This window comes from Aquarana catesbeiana, linkage group LG05 (assembly GCF_042186555.1).
Source record: "Aquarana catesbeiana isolate 2022-GZ linkage group LG05, ASM4218655v1, whole genome shotgun sequence".
Lineage (NCBI taxonomy): Eukaryota > Metazoa > Chordata > Amphibia > Anura > Ranidae > Aquarana > Aquarana catesbeiana.
In genome coordinates, this window is record NC_133328.1 from 258758570 (window position 1) to 258785700 (window position 27131).

Genomic DNA, 27131 nt, shown 5'->3' on the forward strand with positions numbered 1-27131 from the left:
GGAACCTATTTAACCCATTTATGATAAGAATATGCATATAATTTTTATTCTACTTTGTGATTATGGGTGGAATATTGTTTATAAATACACATAGGAACCTATTTAACCCATTTCTCTTAAGAATATGCATATAATTATTATTCTACATTGGGATTATGGGTAGAATATTGTTTATAAATATACATAGGAACCTACTTAACCCATTTCTGATAAGAAAAGGCATATAGTTATTTTTCTATATGGGGATTAACAGTGAAATATTGTTTATAAACATACAAAGAAACCTATTTAACATGTTTCTGATAAGAATAGGAATGTCATTATTTTTCTACATGGGCACTATGGGTGGAATATTGTTTATAAATATACATAGGAACCTATTTAACCCATTTCTGATAAAAATACGCATATAATTATTTTTCTACATGGGGATTATGGGTGGAATATTGTTTATAAATATACATAGGTACCTATTTAACCCATTTCGGATAAAAATAGGCATAAAATTATTTTTTCTACATGGGGATTATGGGTGGAATATTGTTTATAAATATACATAGTAACCTATTTAACCCATTTTGGATAAAATATGCATATAATTATTTTTCTACATGGGGATTATGGGTGGAATATTGTTTATAAATATAAATAGGAACCTATTAAACCCATTTCTGATAGAAAGATGCATGTAATTATTTTTCTACATGGGGATTATGTGTGAAATATAGATTATAAATACACATATCAATATATTAAACCAATTTTTGATATGAATATGCATAAAATAATTTTTCCACATAGGTATTATGTGTGGAATATTGTTTATAAATATACAAAGGAACCTATTTAACCCATTTCTGATAAGAATATGAATATAATTATTTTTCTACATGGGGATTATGGGTGGAATATTGTAGTTAAACATATATAGGAAAAAATTAAACCTATTTCTGATATGAATATGCATAAAAAAATTTTTCTACATTGGGATTATGGACGGAATATTGTTTATAAATATACATAGGAACCTATTTTTAACCCATTTCTGATAAGAATATGCATATCATTCTTTTTCTATATAGATAGGGATTATGGGTGGAATATTGTTTATATCTATATATAGGAACCTATTTTTAACCCATTTCTGATAAAAATATGCATATAATTACTTTTCTATATGGGGATTATGGGTGGAATATTGTTTATAAATACACATAGGAACCTATTTATCCCATTTCTGATAAGAATATGTATATAATTATTATTCTACTTTAGGATTATGGGTGGAATATTGTTTATAAATTTACATAGAAACCTATTTAACCTATTTCTCATAAGAATATGCATATAATTATTTTTCTACATAGGGATTATGGGTTGACTATTGTTTATAAATATACATAGGAACCTCCTTAACCAATTTCTGATAAGAATATGCATATAGTTATTTTTCTATATGGGGATTAAGAGTGGAATATTGTTTCTAAACATACATAGGAACCTATTTAACCCATTTCTGATAAGAATATGAATATAATTATTTTTCTACATGGGGATTATGGGTGGAATATTGTTTATAAATATACATAGGAAAAAATTTAACCCATTTCTGATAAGAATATGCATATAATTATTTTTCTACATGGGGATTATGGGTGGAATATTGTTTATAAATATACATAGGACCATGTTTAATCCATTTCGGATAAGAATATGCAGATATATATTTTTCTACATGTGGATTATTGGTGGAATATTGTTTATAAATATACATAGTAACCTATTTAACCCATTTCGGATAAGAATATGCATATAATTACTTTTCTACATGGGGATTATGGGTGGAATACTGTTTATAAATATACATAGGAACCTATTTAACCCATTTATAATAAGAATATGCATATCATTCTTTTTCTACATGGGAATTATGGGTGGAATATTGTTTATAAATATACTTAGGAACATATTTAACCCATTTCTCATAAGAATATGCATACAATTATTTTTCTATATGGGTATTTTGAGTGGAATATTGTTTATAAATATACATAGGAACCTACTTAATCCATTTCTGATAAGAATATGAATATAGTTATTTTTCTATATTGGGATTAAGAGTGCAATATTGTTTATAATCATACAAAGGAACCTATTTAACCCATTTCTGATAAGATTATGTATATAATTATTTTTGTACATGGGGATTATGGGTGGAATTTAGTAGTTAAACATCCATAGAAAAAATTAAACCTATTTCTGATATGAATATACATAAAATTATTTTCTACATTGGAATTATGGGTGGAATATTGTTTATATCTATATATAAGAGCCTATTTAACCCATTTCTGATAAGAATATGCATATAATACTTTTCATTATGGGGTTTATTGGTGGAATATTGTTTATAAATATATATAGGAACCTATTTAACCCATTTCTGATAAGAATATGTATATAATTATTATTCTACTTCAGGATTATGGGTGGAATATTGTTTAAAAATTTACATAGGAACCTATTTAACCTATTTCTCATAAGAATATGCATATAATTATTTTACTACATGGGGATTATGAGTGGAATATTCTTTATAAATATACTTAAGAACCTATTTAACCCATTTCTCATAAGAATATGCATACAATTATTTTTCTATATGGGTATTATGGGTGGAATATTGTTTATAAATATACATAGGAACCTACTTAACCCATTTCTGATAAGAAAAGGCATATAGTTATTTTTCTATATGGGGATTAAGAGTGAAATATTGTTTATAAACATACAAAGAAACCTATTTAACATGTTTCTGATAAGAACAGGAATGTCATTATTTTTCTACATGGGCACTATGGGTGGAATATTGTTTATAAATATACATAGGAACCTATTTAACCCTTTTCTGATAAAAATACGCATATAATTATTTTTCTACATGGGGATTATGGGTGGAATATTGTTTATAAATATACATAGGTACCTATTTAACCCATTTCGGATAAGAATAGGCATAAAATTATTTTTTCTACATGGGGATTATGGGTGGAATATTGTTTATAAATATACATAGTAACCTATTTAACCCATTTTGGATAAAATATGCATATAATTACTTTTCTACATGGGGATTATGTGTGGAATATTGTTTATAAATATACAAAGGAACCTATTTAACCCATTTCTGATAAGAATATGAATATAATTATTTTTCTACATGGGGATTATGGGTGGAATATTGTAGTTAAACATATATAGGAAAAAATTAAACCTATTTCTGTTATGAATATGCATAAAAAAATGTTTCTACATTGGGATTATGGACGGAATATTGTTTATAAATATACATAGGAACCTATTTTTAACCCATTTCTGATAAGAATATGCATATCATTCTTTTTCTATATAGATAGGGATTATGGGTGGAATATTGTTTATATCTATATATAGGAACCTATTTTTAACCCATTTCTGATAAAAATATGCATATAATTACTTTTCTATATGGGGATTATGGGTGGAATATTGTTTATAAATACACATAGGAACCTATTTATCCCATTTCTGATAAGAATATGTATATAATTATTATTCTACTTTAGGATTATGGGTGGAATATTGTTTATAAATTTACATAGAAACCTATTTAACCTATTTCTCATAAGAATATGCATATAATTATTTTTCTACATAGGGATTATGGGTGGAATATTGTTTATAAATATACTTAGGAACCGATTTAAGCAATTTCTCATAAGAATATGCATACAATTATTTTTCTGTACAGGTATTTTGGGTGGAATATTGTTTATAAATATAAATAGGAACCTATTAAACCCATTTCTGATAAGAATATGCATATAATTATTTTTCTACATGGGGATTATGGGTGAAATATAGTTAATAAATATACATAGCAATATATTAAACCAATTTCTGATATGAATATGCATAAAATAATTTTTCTACATGGGTATTATGGGTGGAATATTGTTTATAAATATACATAGGAACCTATTAAACCTGTTTCTGATAAGAATATGCATATAATTATTTTTCTACATGAGGATTATGGGTGGAATATTGTAGTCAAACATACATAGGAATATATTAAACCTATTTCTGATATGAATATGCATAAAATTAATTTTCTACATTGGGATTATGGGTGGAATATTGTTTATAAAAATACATAGCAATATATTAAACATATTTTCTTAAATATAATTATAATTATTATTCTATATGAGGATTATGGGTTGAATATTTCTTATAAATATATACAGGAACCAATTTAACCCATTTCTGATAGGAATATGCATATAATTATTTTTCTACATGGGGATTATGGGTGGAGTATTGTAGTTAAACATACGTAGGAAAAAAATAAACCTATTTCTGTTTTGAATATGCATACAATTATTTTTCTAAATTGGGATTATGGGTGGAATATTTTTTATAAACATACTTAGAAACCTACTTAACCCAGTTCTGATAAGAATATGCATATAGTTATTTTTCTGTTTGGGGATTAAGAGTGAAATATTGTTTATAAACATACAAAGGAACCTATTTAACCCATTTCTGATAAGAATAGGAATATGATTATTTTTCTACATGGGGATTATGGGTGGAATATTGTTTATAAATATACATAGGAACCTATTTAACCCATTTCTGATAAGAATATGCATATAATTATTTTTCTACATGGGGATTATGGGTGGAATATTGTTTATAAATATACATAGGTACCTATTTAACCCATTTGTGATAAGAATATGCATATAATTATTTTTTCTACATGGGGATTATGTGTGGAATAATGTTTATAAATATACATAGGACCCTATTTAACCCATTTCTGATAAGAATATGCAGATATATAGTTTTCTACATGGGGATTATTGGTGGAATATTTTTTATAAATATACATAGTAACCTATTTAACTCATTTCGGATAAGAATATGCTTATAATTATTTTTCTACATGGGGATTATGGGTGGAATATTGTTTATATATATGCATGGGAACCTATTTAACCCATTTTTGATAAGAATATATATATCATTCTTTTTCTATACGGGGATTATGGGTGGAATATTGTTTATAAATATACATAGGAACCTATTTAACCCATTTCTCATAAGAATATGCATATAATTATTTTTCTACATGGGGATTGTGGGTTCAATATTGTTTATAAATATACTTAGGAACCTATTTAACTAATTTCTCATAAGAATATGCATACAATTATTTTTCTATAAGGGTATTTTGGGTGGAATATTGTTTATAAATATACATTGTAACCTACTTAACCCTTTTCTGATAAGAATATGCATAAAGTTATTTTTCTATATGGGGATTAAGAGTGGTATATTGTTTATAAACATACAAAGGAACCTATTTAACCCATTTCTGATAAGAATATGAATATAATTATTTTTCTACATGGGGATTATGGGTGGAATATTGTTTATAAATATACATAGGAACCTATTTAACCTATTTCTGATAAGAATATGCATATAAATATTTTTCTACATGGGGATTATGGGTAGATTATATGTAGTTAAGCATATATATCAACATATTAAACCTATTTGTGACATGAATATGCATATCATTTTTTTTCTGCATGGGGATTAAGGGTGGAATATTGTAGATAAACATACACAGCACCATATAAAACCTATTTCTAATAAGAATAGGCATATAATTATGATTCTACATTTAGATTATGGGTGGAATATTGTTTAAAAATATATATAGGAACCTATTTAACCCATTTCTCATAAGAATATGCATATAATTATTTTTCTACATGGGGATTGTGGGTGGAATATTGTTTATACATATATTAAGGAACCTATTTAACCCATTTCTAATAAGAATATGGATATAATTATTTTTCTACATGGAGATTATGGGTGGAATATTGTAGTTAAACATACATAGAACAAATTAAACCTATTTCTGTTATGAATATGCATCAAATTATTTTTCTACATTGAGATTATGGGTGGAATATTGTTTATAAATATATTAAACCCGTTTCTGATAGAAATATGCATATAATTATTTTTCTACATGGGGATTATGGGTGAAATATAGTTTATAAACATACATAGCAATATATTAAACCAATTTCTGATATGAATATTCATAAAATAATTTTTCTACATGGTATTATGGGTGAAATATTGTTTATAAATATACATAGGAACCTATTAAACATGTTTCTGATAAGAATATGCATATAATTATTTTTCCACATGGGGATTATGGGTGGAATATTCTTTATAAATATACATAGCAACCTATTTTACCCAATTTTTGATAAGAATATGCATATAATTATTTTTCTACATGGGGATTATGGGTGGAATAATGTAGTTAATGTAGTTTTATATGCATAGGAATATATTAATCCTATTTCTGATATAAATATGCATAAAATTAATAATGAATAATAATAATAATGAATATAATTCTTTTTCTACATGGGGATTATGGGTGGAATATTTTTTATAAATATACATAGGAGCCTATTAAATCCGTTTCTGATAACAATATGCATATAATTATTTTTCTACATTGGGATTATGGGTGGAATTTTTTTTATAAATTTACATAGCAACCTATTTAACTCATTTCTGATAAGAATTTGCATATAATTATTTCTCTACATGGGGATTATGAGTGGAACATTTTAGTTAAACATACATAGGAATATATTAAACATATTTCTGATATGAATATGCATAAAATTATTTTTCTACATGGGGATTATGGGTCGAATATTGTTTATAAATATACATAGCAACATATTAAACCTATTTCTGATATTAATAGGCATATCATTATTTTTCTACATATGGATAATGGGTGGAATATTGTTTATAAATATTCATAGGAACCTATTTAACCCATTTCTCTTAAGAATATGCATATAATTATTATTCTACATTGGGACTATGGGTGGAATATTGTTTATAAATATACATAGGAACCTATTTAACGCATTTCTCTTAAGAATATGCATATCATTCTTTTTCTACATGGGATTATGGGTGGAATATTGTTTATAAATATACTTAGGAACCTACTTAAACCAATTCTGATAAGAATATGCATATAGTTATTTTTCTATATGGGGATTAAAAGTGGAATATTGTTTATAAACATACAAAGGAACCTATTTCACCCATTTCTGATAAGAATATGAAAATAATTATTTTTCTACATTGGGATTATGGGTAGAATATTGTAGTTAAACATACATAGGAAAAAATTAAACCCATTTATGATAAGAATATGCATATAATTATTATTCTACACTGGGATTATGGGTGGAACATTGTTTATAAATACACATAGGAACCTATTTAACCCATTTCTCATAAGAATATGCATATAATTATTTTTCTACATGGGTATTTTTGGTGGAATATTGTTTATAAATATACATAGGAACATATTTAACCCATTTCTGGTAAGAATATGCATATAATTATTATTCTACATTGGGATTATGGGTGGAATATTGTTTATAAATATACAAAGGAACCTATTTAACCCATTTCTCATATGAATATGCATATAATTATTTTTCTACATGGGGATTATGGGTGGAATATTGTTTATACATATATTAAGGAACGTATTTAACCCATTTCTGATAAGAATGTGGATATAATTATTTTTCTACATGGAGATTATGGGGGGAATATGCATATGTAGTTAAACATATATAGGAAAAAATTAAACCTATTTCTGTTATGAATATGCATAAAATAATTTTTCTACATTGAGATTATGGGTGGAATATTGTTTATAAATATAAATAGGAACCTATTAAACCCATTTCTGATACAAATATGCATATAATTATTTTTCTACATGGGGATTATGGGTGAAATATAGGTAATAAATATATATAGCAATATATTAAACCAATTTCTGAGATGAATATGCAGAAAATAATTTTTCTACATGGGTATTATGGGTGGAATATTGTTTATAAATATACATAGGAACCTATTAAACCTTTTTCTGATAAGAATATGCATATAATTATTTTTCTACATGGGGATTATGGGTGGAATATTGTAGTCAAACATACATAGGAATATATTAAACCTATTTCTGATATGAATATGCATAAAATTAATTTTCTACATTGGGATTATGGGTGGAATATTGTTTATAAAAATACATAGCAATATATTAAACCTGTTTCTGATTTAAATATACATATAATTATTTTTCTATATGGGGATTATGGGATTAATATTTCTTATAAATATATACAGGAACCAATTTAACCTATTTCCGATAAGAATATGCATATAATTATTTTTCTACATGGGGATTATGGGTGGAGTATTGTAGTTAAACATACGTAGGAAAAAATTAAACCTATTTCTGTTTTGAATATGCATACAATTATTTTTCTAAATTGGGATTATGGGTGGAATATTTTTTATAAACATACATAGCAACATATTAAACCTATTTTTGATAATAATAAGCATATAATTATTTTTCTACATATGGATTATGGATGGAATATTGTTTATAAATATACATAGGAACCTATTTAACCCATTTCTCTTAAGAATATGCATATAATTATTATTCTACGTTGGGATTATGGGTGGAATATTGTTTATAAATATACATAGGAACCTATTTAACCTATTTCTCATAAAAAATATGCCTATCATTCTTTTTCTACATGGGGATTATGGGTTGAATATTGCTTATAAATATATACAGGGACCAATTTAACCAATTTCTGATAAGAATATGCATATAATTATTTTTCTACATGGGGATTATGGGTGGAGTATTGTAGTTAAACATACGTATGAAAAAATTAAACCTATTTCTGTTATGAATATGCATAAAATTATTTTTCTACATTGGGATTAATTCGTGGAATATTTTTTATAAACATACATAGCAACATATTAAACCTTTTTTTGATAATAATAGGCATATAATTATTATTCTACATTGGGATTATGGGTGGAATATTGTTTATAAATATACATAGGAACCTATTTAACCCATTTCTCATAAAAAATATGCATATCATTCTTTTTCTACATGGGAATTATGGGTGTAATAATGTTTATAAATATACTTAGGAACCTACTTAACCCAATTCTGATAAGAATATGTATATAGTTATTTTTCTGTTTGGGGATTAAGAGTGAAATATTGTTTATAAACATACAAAGGAACCTATTTAACCCATTTCTGATAAGAATAGGAATATGATTAATTTTCTACATGGGGATTATGGGTGGAATATTGTTTATAATATACATAGGAACCTATTTTACCCATTTCTGATAAGAATATGCATATAATTATTTTTCTACATGGGGATTATGGGTGGAATAATGTTTATAAATATACATAGGACCCTATTTAACCCATTTCTGATAAGAATATGCAGATATATAGTTTTCTACATGGGGATTATTGGTGGAATATTGTTTATAAATATACATAGTAACCTATTTAACTCATTTCGGATAAGAATATGCTTATAATTATTTTTCTACATGGGGATTATGGGTGGAATATTGTTTATATATATGCATGGGAACCTATTTAACCCATTTTTGATAAGAATGTATATATATCTTTCTTTTTCTGTACTGGGATTATTGGTGGAATATTGTTTATAAATATACATAGGAACCTATTTAACCCATTTCTCATAAGAATATGCATATAATTATTTTTCTACATGGGGGTTGTGGGTTCAATATTGTTTATAAATATACTTAGGAACCTATTTAACTCATTTCTCATAAGAATATGCATACAATTATTTTTCTATCAGGGTATTTTGGGTGGAATATTGTTTATAAATATAAATATAAATATATAAATATAAAGTTATTTTTCTATATGGGGATTAAGAGTGGTATATTGTTTATAAACATACAAAGGAACATATTTAACCCATTTCTGATAAGAATATGAATATAATTATTTTTCTGCATGGGGATTATGGGTGCAATATTGTTTATTAATATACATAGGAACCTATTTAACCTATTTCTGATAAGAATATGCATATAAATATTTTTCTACATGGGGATTATGGGTAGATTATATGTAGTTAAACATATATTTCACCATATTAAACCTATTTGTGACATGAATATTCATATCATTTTTTTTCTGCATGGGGATTAAGGGTGGAATATTGTAGATAAACATACACAGCACCATATAAAACCTATTTCTAATAAGAATAGGCATATAATTATTATTCTACATTGGGGTTATGGGTGGAATATTGTAGTTAAACATACATAGAAAAAATTAAACCTATTTCTGGTATGAATATGCATCAAATTATTTTTCTACATTGAGATTATCGGTGGAATATTGTTTATAAATATAAATAGGAACCTATTAAACCCGTTTCTGATAGAAATATGCATATGATTATTTTTCTACATGGGGATTATGGGTGAAATATAGTTTATAAACATACATAGCAATATATTAAACCAATTTCTGATATGAATATGCATAAAATATTTTTTCTACATGGTATTATGGGTGAAATATTGTTTATAAATATACATAGGAACCTATTAAACATGTTTCTGATAAGAATATGCATATAATTATTTTTCCACATGGGGATTATGGGTGGAATATTCTTTATAAATATACATAGCAACCTATTTAACCCAATTTTTGATAAGAATATGCATATAATTATTTTTCTACATGGGGATTATGGGTGGAATAATGTAGTTAAACATACATAGGAATATATTAATCCTATTTCTGATATAAATATGCATAAAGTTATTTTTCTACATGGGGTTTATGGGTAGAATATTGTTAATAAATATAAATATCAACATATTAAACCTATTTGTGATATGAATATGCATATAATTATTTTTCTACATGGGGATTATGGGTGGAATATTGTAGATAAACATACATAGCAAAATATTAATCATTTTTCTGTTAAGAATAGGCATATCATTATTTTTCTACATATGCATTATGGGTGGAATATTGTTTATAAATATACATAGGATCCTATTTCACCCATTTCTGATAAGAATATGCATATAATTATTTTTCTACATGGGGATTATGGGTGGAATAATGTAGTTAAACATACATAGGAATATATTAATCCTATTTCTGATATAAATATGCATAAAGTTATTTTTCTACATGGGGTTTATGGGTAGAATATTGTTAATAAATATAAATATCAACATATTAAACCTATTTGTGATATGAATATGCATATAATTATTTTTCTACATGGGGATTATGGGTGGAATATTGTAGATAAACATACATAGCAAAATATTAATCCTTTTTCTGTTAAGAATAGGCATATCATTATTTTTCTACATATGCATTATGGGTGGAATATTGTTTATAAATATACATAGGATCCTATTTCACCCATTTCTGATAAGAATATGAATATAATTATTTTTCTTCATGGGGATTATGGGTGGAATATTGTAGTTAAACATATATAGGAAAAAATTAAACCTATATCTGATATGAATATGCATAAAATTATTTTTCTACATTGGGATTATGGGTGGAATATTGTTTATAAAAATGCATAGCAACCTATTTAACCCATTTCTGATAGGAATATGCATATAATTATATTTCTACATGGGGATTATGGGTGGAATATTGTTTATAAATATACATAGGAACTTATTTAACCCATTTCTGATAAGAATATGCATATCATTATTTTTCTACATGGGGATTATTGGTGAAATATTGTTTATAAATATACCTAGTAACCTTTTTTAACCCATTTCGAATAAGAACATGCATATAATTATTTTTCTATATGGGGCTTATGGGTTGAATGTTGCTTATAAATATATATAGTAACCTATTTAACCCATTTCTGATACGAATATGCATATAATTACTTTTCTATATGGGGATTATGGGTGAAATATAGTTTATAAACATACATAGCAATATATTAAACCAATTTCTGATATGAATATGCATAAAATATTTTTTCTACATGGTATTATGGGTGAAATATTGTTTATAAATATACATAGGAACCTATTAAACATTTTTTTGATAAGAATATGCATATAATTATTTTTCCACATGGGGATTATGGGTGGAATATTCTTTATAAATATACATAGCAACCTATTTAACCCAATTTTTGATAAGAATATGCATATAATTATTTTTCTACATGGGGATTATGGGTGGAATAATGTAGTTAAACATACATAGGAATATATTAATCCTATTTCTGATATAAATATGCATAAAATTATTTTTCTATATGGCGATTATGGGTTGAATATTGTTTATAAATATACATAGGAACCTTTTTAACCAATTTCGGATAAGAATATGCATATAGTTATTATTCTACTTCGGGATTATGGGTGGAATATTGTGAAAAAATTTACATAGGAACTTATTTAACCTATTTCTCATAAGAATATGCATATAATTATTACATAGTAACCTATTTAACCCATTTCGGTCAAGAATATGCATATAATTATTTTTTTACATGGGGATTATGGGTGCAATATATTTTTTATAAATATGCATGGTAACCTATTTAACCCATTTTTGATAAGAATATGCATATCATTGTTTTTCTATATGGGGATTATGGGTGGAATATTGATTATATATATATAGGAACTTATTTAACCCATTTCTGATAAGAATATGCATATAATTACTATTCTATATGGGGATTATGGGTGGAATAATGTTTATAAATATACACTGTTTATAAATATACATTTAACCCATTTATGATTAGAATATGCATATAATTATTATTCTACATTGGGATTATGGGTGGAATATTGTTTATAAATATACATAGGACCCTATTTAACCCATTTTTGATAAGAATATGTATATCATTCTTTTTCTATCTGGGGATTATGGGTGGAATATTGTTTATATCTATATATAGGAACCTATTTAACCCATTTCTGATAAGAATATGCATATAATTACTATTCTATAGGGGGATTATGGGTGGAATATTGTTTATAAATATACATAGGAACCTATTTAAACCATTTCTGATAAGAATATGCATGTAATTATTATTCTACGTCGGGTTTATGGGTGGAATATTGTTTATAAATTTACATAGGAACCTATTTAACCCATTTCTCATAAGAATATTCATATAATTATTTGTGTACATGGGGATTATGGGTGGAATACTGTTTATAATTATACTTAGGAACCTATTTATCCCATTTCTCATAAGAATATGCATACAATTATTTTTCTATATGGGTATTTTGGATGGAATATTGTTTATAAATATACATAGGAACCTACTTAACCTATTTCTGATAAGAATATGCATAAAGTTCTTTTTCTAGAGTGGAATAGTGTTCATAAACATACAAAGGAACCTATTTAACCCATTTCTGATAAAAATATGCATATTATTATTTTTCTACATGGGGATTATGAGTGGAATATTGTTTATAAATATACAAAGCAACCTATTGAACCCATTTCTGATAATAATATGCATTTAATTATTATTCTACATTGGGATTTTGGGTGAAATATTGTTTATAAATATACATAGGAACCTATTTAATCCATTTCTCATAAGAAAATACATATAATTATTTTTCTACATGGGGATTATGGGTGGAATATTGTTTATAAATTTACATATCAACCTATTCAACCCATTTCTGATAAGACTATGCATATAATTTTTATTCTAAATTGGGATTATGGGTGGAATATTGTTTATAAATAAACATAGGAACCTATTTAACCCATTTCTGATAAGAATGTGAATATAATTATTTTTCTTCATGGGGATTATGGGTGGAATATTGTAGTTAAACATATATAGGAAAAAATTAAACCTATATCTGATATGAATATGCATAAAATTATTTTTCTACATTGGGATTATGGGTTGAATATTGTTTATAAAAATGCATAGCAACCTATTTAACCCATTTCTGATAGGAATATGCATATAATTATATTTCTACATGGGGAATATTGGTGGAATATTGTTTATAAATATACATAGGAACTTATTTAACCCATTTCTGATAAGAATATGCATATCATTATTTTTCTACATGGGGATTATTGGTGAAATATTGTTTATAAATATACCTAGTAACCTTTTTTAACTCATTTCGAATAAGAATATGCATATAATTATTTTTCTATATGGGGTTTATGGGTGAAATATAGTTTATAAACATACATAGCAATATATTAAACCAATTTCTGATATCAATATGCATAAAATATTTTTTCCACATGGTATTATGGGTGAAATATTGTTTATAAATATACATAGGAACATGTTTCTGATAAGAATATGCATATAATTATTTTTCCACATGGGGATTATGGGTGGAATATTCTTTATAAATATACATAGCAACCTATTTAACCCAATTTTTGATAAGAATATGCATATAATTATTTTTCTACATGGGGATTATGGGTGGAATAATGTAGTTAAACATACATAGGAATATATTAATCCTATTTCTGATATAAATATGCATAAAATTATTTTTCTATATGGCGATTATGGGTGGAATATTGTTTATAAATATACATAGGAACCTTTTTAACCAATTTCTGATAAGAATATGCATATAGTTATTATTCTACTTCGGGATTATGGGTGGAATATTGTGAAAAAATTTACATAGGAACTTATTTAACCTATTTCTCATAAGAATATGCATATAATTATTACATAGTAACCTTTTTAACCCATTTCGGTCAAGAATATGCATATAATTATTTTTTTACATGGGGATTATGGGTGGAATATTTTTTATAAATATTCATGGTAACCTATTTAACCCATTTTTGATAAGAATATGCATATCATTTTTTTCTATATGGGGATTATGGGTGGAATATTGTTTATATATATATAGGAACTTATTTAACCCATTTCTGATAAGAATATGCATATAATTACTATTCTATATGGGGATTATGGGTGGAATAATGTTTATAAATATACACTGTTTATAAATATACATTTAACCCATTTATGATTAGAATATGCATATAATTATTATTCTACATTGGGATTATGGGTGGAATATTGTTTATAAATATACATAGGACCCTATTTAACCCATTTTTGATAAGAATATGTATATAATTCTTTTTCTATATGGGGATTATGGGTGGAATATTGTTTATATCTATATATAGGAACCTATTTAACCCATTTCTGATAAGAATATGCATATAATTACTATTCTATAGGGGGATTATGGGTGGAATATTGTTTATAAATATACATAGGAACCTATTTAAACCATTTCTGATAAGAATATGCATGTAATTATTATTCTACGTCGGGTTTATGGGTGGAATATTGTTTATAAATTTACATAGGAAGCTATTTAACCCATTTCTCATAAGAATATTCATATAATTATTTTTGTACATGGGGATTATGGGTGGAATACTGTTAATAATTATACATAGGAACCTACTTAACCTATTTCTGATAAGAATATGCATAAAGTTATTTTTCTAGAGTGGAATAGTGTTCATAAACATACAAAGGAACCTATTTAACCCATTTCTGATAAAAATATGCATATTATTATTTTTCTACATGGGGATTATGAGTGGAATATTGTTTATAAATATACATAGCAACCTATTGAACCCATTTCTGATAATAATATGCATTTAATTATTATTCTACATTGGGATTTTGGGTGAAATATTGTTTATAAATATACATAGGAACCTATTTAATCCATTTCTCATAAGAAAATACCTATAATTATTTTTCTACATGGGGATTATGGGTGGAATATTGTTTATAAATTTACATATCAACCTATTCAACCCATTTCTGATAAGACTATGCATATAATTTTTATTCTAAATTGGGATTATGGGTGGAATATTGTTTATAAATAAACATAGGAACCTATTTAACCCATTTCTGATAAGAATGTGCATATAATTATTTTCTACATGGGGATTATGGGTGGAATATTGTAGTTAAACATACATAGAAAAAAAATTAAACCCATTTCTGTTATGAATATGCATAAAGTTATTTTTCTACATGGGGTTTATGGGTAGAATATTGTTAATAAATATAAATATCAACATATTAAACCTATTTGTGATATGAATATGCATATAATTATTTTTCTACATGGGGATTATGGGTGGAATATTGTAGATAAACATACATAGCAAAATATTAATCCTTTTTCTGTTAAGAATAGGCATATCATTATTTTTCTACATATGCATTATGGGTGGAATATTGTTTATAAATATACATAGGATCCTATTTCACCCATTTCTGATAAGAATATGAATATAATTATTTTTTTTCATGGGGATTATGGGTGGAATATTGTAGTTAAACATATATAGGAAAAAATTAAACCCATATCTGATATGAATATGCATAAAATTATTTTTCTACATTGGGATTATGGGTGGAATATTGTTTATAAAAATGCATAGCAACCTATTTAACCCATTTCTGATAGGAATATGCATATAATTATATTTCTACATGGGGATTATGGGTGGAATATTGTTTATAAATATACATAGGAACTTATTTAACCCATTTCTGATAAGAATATGCATATCATTATTTTTCTACATGGGGATTATTGGTGAAATATTGTTTATAAATATACCTAGTAACCTTTTTTAACCCATTTCGAATAAGAATATGCATATAATTATTTTTCTATATGGGGCTTATGGGTTGAATGTTGCTTATAAATATATATAGTAACCTATTTAACCCATTTCTGATACGAATATGCATATAATTACTTTTCTATATGGGGATTATAGGTGGAATATTGTTTAAAAATATACATTGGAACCTATTTAACCCATTTCTGATAAGAATATGCATGTCATTTTTATTCTACATTGTGATTTTGGGTCGAATATTGTTTATAAATAATACATACAAACCTATTTAACCCATTTCTGATAAGAATATGCATGTAATTTTTATTCTACATTGTGATTTTGGGTGGAATATTGTTTATAAATAATACATACAAACCTATTTAACCCATTTCTCATAAGAATATGCATATAATTATTTTTTTACATATGGATTATGGATGGAATATTGTTTATAAATATACATAGGATCCTATTTCACCCATTTCTGATAAGAATATGCATATAATTATTTTTCTACATGGAAATTATGGGTTTAATATTGTAGTTAAACATACATAGGGGGGCGTGGCCGAGAGATGGCAGAGTTGAGGACGCACACCTCGGAGCTCTGTGCGGGGAAGCCCTGAGAAAGATCAGCAAACCGTGCCAGTGAGAGCCAGACTTCATGCCAGGGGACCGCAAACACCCGCTGGACTTGGGGGTTCAGAAAGGATCAGAAATAACACACTATTTCCTTAGGCAGCACGCGGCTTCATCTCCCGCCGCGCCGGCCAAGATGGCGCCGCCGTGTGTGCCTCCGACGAGCGCCGCCATCTCATCCAAGAAGGGCACCCAGCCGGGACTCAATGCTGGAGGAGACCGAGCCGCTTCGGATGACAGGTCAGCCTCCCCCATACTGTCCCCTGTGATCCCCATTACTGACATTCCACCCAGCTGCAGCCACACAAGGGAGCCAGGTGACGCTGTGGAGGGCTCTCTTAGAGACATTGTGTCCGGCCTACCTACAAGGCAGGACCTGCAGGAAATGGCGGCAACCATAGTAAATGCACTTTCCAGGGAACTGCATGATTTGCGCCAACAGGTGGACACAGTAGAAGAGAGGGTCACTGTGCTGGAGTCCTCTGTTATGAATACATGTGATATTAAAGGTCTGTATATACGGGAGACATCTTTTGTCTGCTTGCTAGATTTGGGGTTAAAGTCACAAAGACGAGCCACTCGTTCCCATTCTGTCCCTGGGGTTGATTCTTCAACGTCACTTACAAATGCCTCCTCAGCAGCCCGATTATTTGCTTTTGTCTTCTGTAATAACTCATCTTGTCTTATGTACCACTCTTCTAGCTCCTTAGCAGCTTTGTCCTTCCACTCTCCTTCTTGCATTACCGCCATAGAACAGGAGCAGCGTGGCTTTCGCCGCCATCTTGTTGATATTCAACTGAAGCTAGACGACGGCGAGAACAGTAGCAGACGCAACAATTTGCACCTCCGTGGCATCCCTGAAGCCACCATGGGGTCAGACCTACGCGCAACTGTGGCAGCTATCCTGAATCAGGTGCTCGGTAAACCGCCTACTGCAGAGTTAGAGCTGGACATGGTCCACCGTATTCCAGGACCCAGGACACCCCCTGCTGATTCCCAGGATCCTGATGCCACAGACCTTCCACGAGATGTCCTTTGCAGAGTACACTTTTTTACTATAAAAGAGGAGATCATGCGAATGGCATGGGAACGTGGCCCAATTGACTTTGATGGAGCATTGATCAGGATCTATCCGGACGTCTCCAGGCAGACAAGAGCAATGCGAGGCCTTTTGGGACCGCTGCTAGAGGTAATCCGGTCGGCGGAGGTGACGTATCGCTGGGGACACCCCCTTCCATCTCATCGTGCGGAGGCCCTCGCAGCAGAATTCTACCTACGCTCACCGGACCAACTCCCAGACCTGTTCAGCTTCCTTGCCAAGCCGGCTGTAAGTGTCCCCAACTGGTTTGACTACCTATTGTCCTTGGAGGCCCTGGGCCCACCTCTGCCCAGGCCGCAACGAGTCCGTAGACCGCGCTCGCGTGCCACTAGCCGAGAGACTGTCAGACCTCACCCGAGGTCTTCCGAAGCTTAACCTTCCATCTCATCCCAAGGACTGGTAAGACAAGATGAACGCTCACACTACATAACCTCCCCGGGTACCCCAAGAATTCTAGTTCCTCCCCTACAGGAGGCCGGGGAAACCGTTTCGATATACAACACCCAGGCCTGAGTTGATTGCCATACATAACACACTCTCAGGATTCGTGTCCCCAGGATGTGCCTTTGAACCCCTCTGGGGAACGACAGATTGTCAACTGACTCTTGCTAGCCTGCTCGGGGAGGTGATGGGTTAATCCAGTCTGCTAGTAATCCGGGCCTGCTTGCCTGCACGCCGCTGCTCCCATACAGATCCACTACTGGTGGCCGGCCCGGGGGGGCGGATGGAGTGGGGGGGACGGTAAGCGGGCTGTTAATCCCGACACCTCAAGATGTTAATCTTTAGACAGGTGGGTTCCACAACCTTAGATATTAGCCCTGGAGGCCCGGTCTGTCTCCCTGCTTCCCCCCAATAGTTTATTGGTTCATTGAACGCGCTGTCGGCCACCCGGGGTTCCCCTAGGACCCTTTCCGCCCCTTAGCTCCCTCTGGGAGGATATGCAGGTAGGTGGCTACGCAGTATGAGGGGGGAGGAGGGGTAGCTTTATGGTTTTATGGTTTTGTAATGTGTAACAACCCTGGGGATGTGACAACTGCAGGCAACATGCTCTGCCTGTTATGCTCTGTTATGACTCTTATAACGGTTTATTTCACTATGTTATCATCTTATTGTTTTACATTTATAATATTGGTTCCGACTCCGCCCTTCAGGGCTCATTTCAGTACTCCTTGATACAAAAGTAAAGGACTCTTGGTTCTGTGCTGCGGGCTGCACCGTGGGGCGCCATTATGGACCATGCCGGCAATATCATGTGATTGCACTGGTGATGGGGTCCGGTATGGCGTCCGCGGGTCTCCCGGAGACGCAGTCACTAAGTGGTCGCGGCGGAGGGTGTCCGGCAGCACTGCTGTAGGTGCCCTCAGCAAAAGTTATGTTTAGCTATGTTTAGCTGTGTTAGTTCTCGTATTAGAAATAACATGACTCTCAGAGGCGCTATCTCCACATTCTATGTTCACTCAGACTTCTGCCTAAATTCTACTTATTTTCGAGTAGATCTCGACGCACTTTCCACCCCCACATTAGGGCGGACGTTTAGTGTGCAACAGGGGCCCATAGTTAGTCTACGAAAGAAATCGCTCACCCTCCTCACCCCATCCCTTTTCCCCTCCCCCTTTTTCACCTTACTACTCTCCTCTACCTGATCTACTCTCCTCTCTCTCTGGCCTCTGCCTGAAGGGGGTTCTGTTTGTGGGAGTTTCCCATACATATACTGCCAACCATTTCCCTGCCAGAAGACACGATGGGTCACCTTAAGATCACCTCTCTAAATGTGCAGGGCGTCAATATATCGGAAAAGCGCTCACAGCTACTGGCTGACCTGCGTAGGGGCAAAACACATGTAGCTTTTCTGCAGGAGACGCACTTCCGTGCAGGTTCTATACCTAGACTGACTAATGGGGCCTTTCCTGTAGCATACCATAGTGTCTCTCCAATTTCCAAGTCAAAAGGGGTAAGCATCATCTTGGCTGTGTCGGTTCTATGGGTATTTGAGGCACAGCGGACAGACGAGCAGGGCCGCTTTCTTCTTCTAAAGGGAAGGGTGTCTGATGTGTAGGTCACATTCCCAAATGTTTATTTCCCCAATGCACTGCTTCAATCAGAGGAAACCCGCGCGGAGATACTGAACGCATTGCGGGAGTATTTCGCGGTCAATGAGGGGTCAGTCCCCAACCCCCTTGTGGTCTGGGAAGCCCACAAGACGGTTGTGAGAGGTGCACTGATCAAAATAGGAACCCGCCTCAAACGAGATAGACTGAAACGTACAGAGGAACTCCTAGCATCAATTCGCAAACTAGAGAGAATACATAAAGCTAGTCTTGCCCGCGCAACCCTCCGGGATCTACAGAAGGCCCGTGAGGAACTCTGTACTCTGTTGTTCCATAAGACCAAACAGAAACTGGCGTGGGCGCGACGTACTATGTTCGAGTTCTCAAACAAACCCGGATCACTCTTGGCCAGAGCCCTGCAGGGCCCTCGCACGAAAACATATATCCCACATATACAGTCATCCTCAGGGCGGAAGCTAAATACCTCCTCAGATATAGCAGAGGAGTTCCGCTCCTTCTATACAGGTCTCTATAACTTAGAAAGAACGGAACCTAGGGACTCCCCTTTGGAGGGCAGGCAGTCCCCCCAAACGTATGTAGCTGCCTCAGGCATGCCATCATTACCAGAGGATGTGAGGGAGGAGCTGGAGGAACCCCTGACGGTTAAAGAACTGGGCGTGGCTCTGGCCTCCTCGAAACCGAAAAAGGCCCCTGGCCCTGATGGTCTAACCCCAGTGTACTACAAAACCTTCTTTGATATCAAAACCTGTCGAAACCTTTGGTCTCTGCCCTAAACACCCTTACGGAAGGGAATGCCTTCCCCTAAGGGCATATATCTCCCTTATTCCGAAAGAGGGTAAAGACCCATCACTTTGTGGGAGCTACCGTCCAATTGCACTCCTGAATTCGGACCTTAAACTCTTTGCCAAGATTTTAGCTAATAGGTTGCTTCCACACATACCGAATCTGATTCACAGAGACCAGGCAGGCTTTGTGCCGCTACGTGAACCCAGAGACAACACGATTCGAGTCATCAATCTGATACATGCGGCAAAGACCACCAAAAAGGCCCTTCTTCTGCTGTCAACCGACGCAGAGAAGGCCTTCGATCGCGTCAACTGGTCCTTTATCCAGGCAACTCTAGAGCACATAGGTCTTCGCTCATCCATGTTACAATGGATACGCTCCTTGTGCGTCGGTTAGAGTGAACGAGACGAGATCGAACTTCTTTGATATCCGAAATGGTACCCGACAGGGTTGCCCCCTCTCCCCTCTGATGATGAATTGTACTCGGCCAATTTTGACCCATTACTTTTACGCCTTAAAACTGACCTACTACACTGGCATTCCCCGACGCTGACGTGGTTCGGCAGATGCAAGTGCCCTGAAGATGACTCTGCTGCCAAGGGTGCTATACCTGCTTCAGGTACTCCCCATCCGACTGCCTCCAGCGTTCTTCAAACGAATTGACTCCATGTTCCTGGCATTTGTCTGGTCCCACCGCAAACCACAAGTCCGACTCCAACTCCTTCATTTGGCGAAAAGTAGGGGTGGGGTGGGCTTGCCGGACATTAAGGCTTACTACAGAGCAGTCCACCTAACTAGGCTGGTGGATTGGCACAGCCATGCAGAGGCGAAACACTGGGTTGCAATGGAGGAGGAGGACTCCGGGGGTTTGGCCAGGAGTTGGCCCTGGATTACAACACCACTACCCAAGGGTATCATTGAACACCCCACTCTTGGCAGTACCTTAACGGTGGCCAGAGATGCTTTTCGGTGCTCATCTGTATCCCCGCAGCCGTCCCCCATGGTGCCGATTCTAGGTAATCCGGAATTCCTACCTGGATTGCGGAGCCCTCAATTTAAGCGACTCGCAATGAGCACCAGGCTGTGCTTACATGATTTCATGGAACCCAATGGCCAACTTTCCCTAAATGTCGGGACGTTGGTGGAAGACCCCCCCTAGATGTCTGGAGCAGCTTACAGCTGCGGAATTTTCTACGCAGCTATCTACAGAAACCAGGCATTACCCGCAAACTAACTGAACTGGAGCTCATTTGCCTTCGTAGGGACACTGCCTTTCACTGATATACTCATCCCTAACGCAACCAGAGGAAGGATACGTGCCCCCGTTTCTCACTAAATGGGAGGAGTAACTGGGAATCCAATTCACCGATGTACAGAGACAAAAAATTCTTTATTTTGCCCAGAAATCCTCCATTGCGACTAGGGTGCAAGAAACTTGTTACAAAATCACAACACGCTGGTACAGGGTCCCTTGCCATTCTACATCGCTTCTTCCCTCAGGTACCCAGCCTCTGCTGGCGCTGTGGTGCTGAGGAGGGGACGATGTTGCACATCTTCTGGTCATGTTCCAAACTTGCCCCTTTCTGGCTAGGGGTGACCCGCACAATCGGACACCTCACAGGTGTCTCCCTGGAGGGGAACCCTGCAGCCTGTCTGCTCCATCTGTCAGAACGACCCATTAAAAAATATAAGACCTCTCTCACCATCCAACTTCTGAATGCCGCAAAGGCATGCATTCCCTTGTGCTGGAAATCGGAGAGACCACCGGCGAAATCCCTGTGGTTTACTAAAGTAAATGAATTAAGGGACATGGAAGATCTTACGGCTACCCTACACAATAGGGAGGAGACCTTCAGGGAAACCTGAAGACCCTGGCAGCACTTCATATACACGGAAGCATATCTTCAGGAAATGGCGCAATCCAGCTAACTGAATGAACCGGTTCTACACCTCAGGCAGGGGTCAATGCACCTCATATCTCATATTTCATATTCTCATATCTTCTGTATTCTTTCTCTCTAATATCTTAACCTCCCGCTTCTACTCCCCTTCCTGTTCCCTCTCCCTTCCTTGCCTCCCCCCCCTTATTCTGGTCACATTCCTCATTTCCCCCCGGGAATATTAGCCTCTATATAACGCATTCTCATGCATTGGTTTCTCTATGGCCAGATACAAAGAAAATCCTAAAATCATCTACCTTCTCATGTGGTCCCATGTCTGGGCTTCATAGCCATTCAGCTCCCTACCCTATTATTTTTATTATCTTTAAGAGAAAACATTATCTATCACTGAGTGATGCAATCTAACACTTAAAGGAATCAGTATTGAATCAAGCAACGAAGATCCCAGAGCACCTCCAAGGTCCCATACTTTGGCAGTAGTGTTCTGCCGGGGTATAATCCCCACATAGTTAAACATATATAGGAAAAAATTAAACCTATTTCTGTGATGAATATGCATAAAATTATTTTTCTACATGGGATTTATATGGGTGAAATATTGCTAATAAATATAAATATCAACATATTAAACCTGTGATATAAATATACATGTAAATATACATAGGAACCTACTTAACCCATTTCTGATAAGAATATGCATATAGTTATTTTTCTATATGGGGATTAAGAGTGGAATATTGTTTATAAACCTACAAAGGAATCTATTTAACCCATTTCTGATAAGAATATGAATATAATAATTTTTCTACATGGGGATTATGGGTGGAATATTGTTTATAAATATACATAACCCATTTCACATAAGAATATGCATATAATTATTTTTCTACATTGGGATTATGGGTGGAATATTGTTTATAAATAATTGAAACGGTTTGATTTAAAGCCCATACGCAGGCTGATTTTTGGTCCTTGTGTACTGCTGTCTAACAGAAGCCGATTTAACAACCGCCTTGTCTCAAACGGTCATGCTCGGAAAACCAGCATTCTATCAGAGCTTGCAGCCCCTTCAGAATGCAATGTCTCAGCGGGGGGAGATCATAAGCATCACTTATATGATATAATTTTCTGCACCCAGCTTTAGTTCATATGTGTGAATTTAAATTGCTAGTGGGACTTTTTGCAACAATTATAGAAGTCCTTACAAAACTAGCAATGGAGTCCGTTAGCTAGTTTCAGCAACAAAATATGTAATTTTCCATCAACATTCCTATATTTAAAGTCAGCCCAACACACATAAAAAGAAAAAAAAAAAGGATCAACCAAATTTCCAGGTTGGTCATGGAATCACTGGTGGTGAAAGCAGATCTGATGTAGAAATACAGAAATCAAATTCAAAGGCAACATAAGCAGACCCTCAATCTAAGGTTTAAAAAACTGAAGTTATATACAAATGCCAGTGTTCATCTGTGGAGCCTTCAAGGATATGCGCCCAAGTTGCATAGAGAGGGTGTGTACAAACAGCCAAAGTTTAATAGGCCTACCGAAAAACTCCAGTTAAACAGAATGTACAGATCATTAAGTTATGATACATCAATACTGTACATGTTTCTTTACATCAAATACAGAATACATATTTTTTTTAAATAACCATGCAGTACAAACTCTAAGGACATTTATCACAACATTACTCATTTCCATTTTACATAGAATCGTAAACACAAAACTATTGACTGCTTTAAATGATATTTCAGATCTTGGGAGAAAGATTGCATTTTTGGTGTGTGATGACAAAAAAAAAAAGTGTATGTGCTTACTTCTACATTCCTCTGGTCTGTAAAAGCCACAAAGGTATGTTCTAAATGGCACAAACAAATATCCAAGCTGACTTATATTACTACTAAATTTAGGGCAATTGTGACATAAAAAGGAATTAGCATTCCCTTCCACAGTAGTCCTCCAACTACATTAGAACTTGATGTATTTCATAATAATTGCAGCATATATAGTTTATTTAAGGCAATTAGGCAGCGGCTGACTGCAGTATTTTCTGAAACATTTCTCTGTACCTGTGCTATTCATAATGCTTATGAATGCATAATCTTCATTAGTAGAAAATGGCACTTTCATCATTCTGGAAAGTGTCAACCATCCTAGACATAGCAAGTATTTAATCCACAAGCGAAAAGCATTGTTCTTTACCCTTTTAGTGCCAGTCCACACCAGATGTAGCCCCGCGCGCTCCTCCGCGCTAAAAAATCTATGCAGTGTTTTCCATGCATTCCAATGGCTTCCAAAGTAGAAAGAAAAAAAAAGAAAAAAGTAGAGCGTGCTGCATTTTGTATCAAAACGCACTGGAACTGCAGGTGGTGTGAAGTGTAAGCAAAAAATAATCCACGTATCCGTGCATTTTTGTGGTTTGAACTGGTTCTAAAAATGTATGCACAGCGCCCTCCATGCACACCAATGGCCCCAGTCCACACCAGCGCAGCCAGCTGCCAGTGCAGATCTGACTGCACTAGCGTGAACCAGAGCCACCGGAATACACAGAAAACACCGCGCACGCACCTTCAGCGCAAAGAAAAAGTGCACGGAACTGCATCTGGTGCGAACTGGCCCTTAATGAAAATGAAACTATGCTGTCTGCAGGACAGCCAATCTTTAGTCTATCCACAGAGCAGCACTCCCTCTCTGAACCCTGGAATTACAGGGATGTTACATCACTGCTCTCCTGAGGCTACTTCTCACCCCCCCTTTTTTTTCTTTGCATTCGTGGTGAAGTGCTGATATGTGTGCAGTCAGTGAACAACTTCTGCCATGGTAGGAATAACTTTTCCCACAGTGAAATCCAGTGACAGCTGTTTCTAAGCAATTTTTTAATTATTTAGAATGTGCGTTGCTGAGGCAGTCAAAGTCATGTATACCCTCCATAAATGAAATTAAAGGCTGGGTGTACACCAGAAATTTTTGCTACAACAATCAACACCTGTTAGCACTCCACTACTAATCACTAACAATAGCCACACATAGGCAACTGAGTGATGTATGCAGTATATTTAAATGTAGCAAAATGCCACATTTTGGATTGTGGCATGTAGAAATGATCAGTTGTCCACTGCTACATAACTGTAGCAATTGGTAGCGGTTAGCAGCTGGGCAAAAAATTCCCATGTGTTTCCCAGCCTAAAGCCCGCGACACATGGGCCGAAAATCAGTATGCTAAGATACGGTCTTCTTCCAGCAGGGAGGCAGGTGGGGAAATCCATCCCCTCTGGAAGAAGACAGTGCAGCCGCTTGCGATAATTGGAAGCAAATCCGGCAGTTTGGTTGTACCCAACTTGATCAACTTGGTACATTCAGTCTGCTAATTAATAGTTCGACTCTGGCGGTTCCTGCTGAACCGGTCGAGATTCTAACAATGCATGGTAAAAGGACCCTTAAAACGTTTAGTCGATACATTTTCAATTAAATATGTGCACAGCCTATGCTTTAAAGATATTAATTAGTTAGCATGCAACAGTAACAAATCTCAAGTTCCACATATCAAGGAATTAAACATTTTACACATTTTGTGAAAGTTACCAAAGGTTCACTTATTACAGTATATACAGTAATAAAAGTATACAGTAGAGAAAGGTAAAGTCCCATGTAGGGGGTTATTGACACCTGTTTCATCATTGGAAGATTACTCCTCTACTTCTGTTCAGGTGACAACTGTAAAAACTTGGATTTCGCATCAGCAACAAAGCTGTTCCAGCAACAAGGTTACCAGGTCATACAAAGGGGTGAACTTCCCCAGAGGGGTCACAGACAATATTAAAACCCTTTAGAAGTTGTAACACTTCGAGGCTATATCCAAAAGCAAAAAGTTTGGCTTT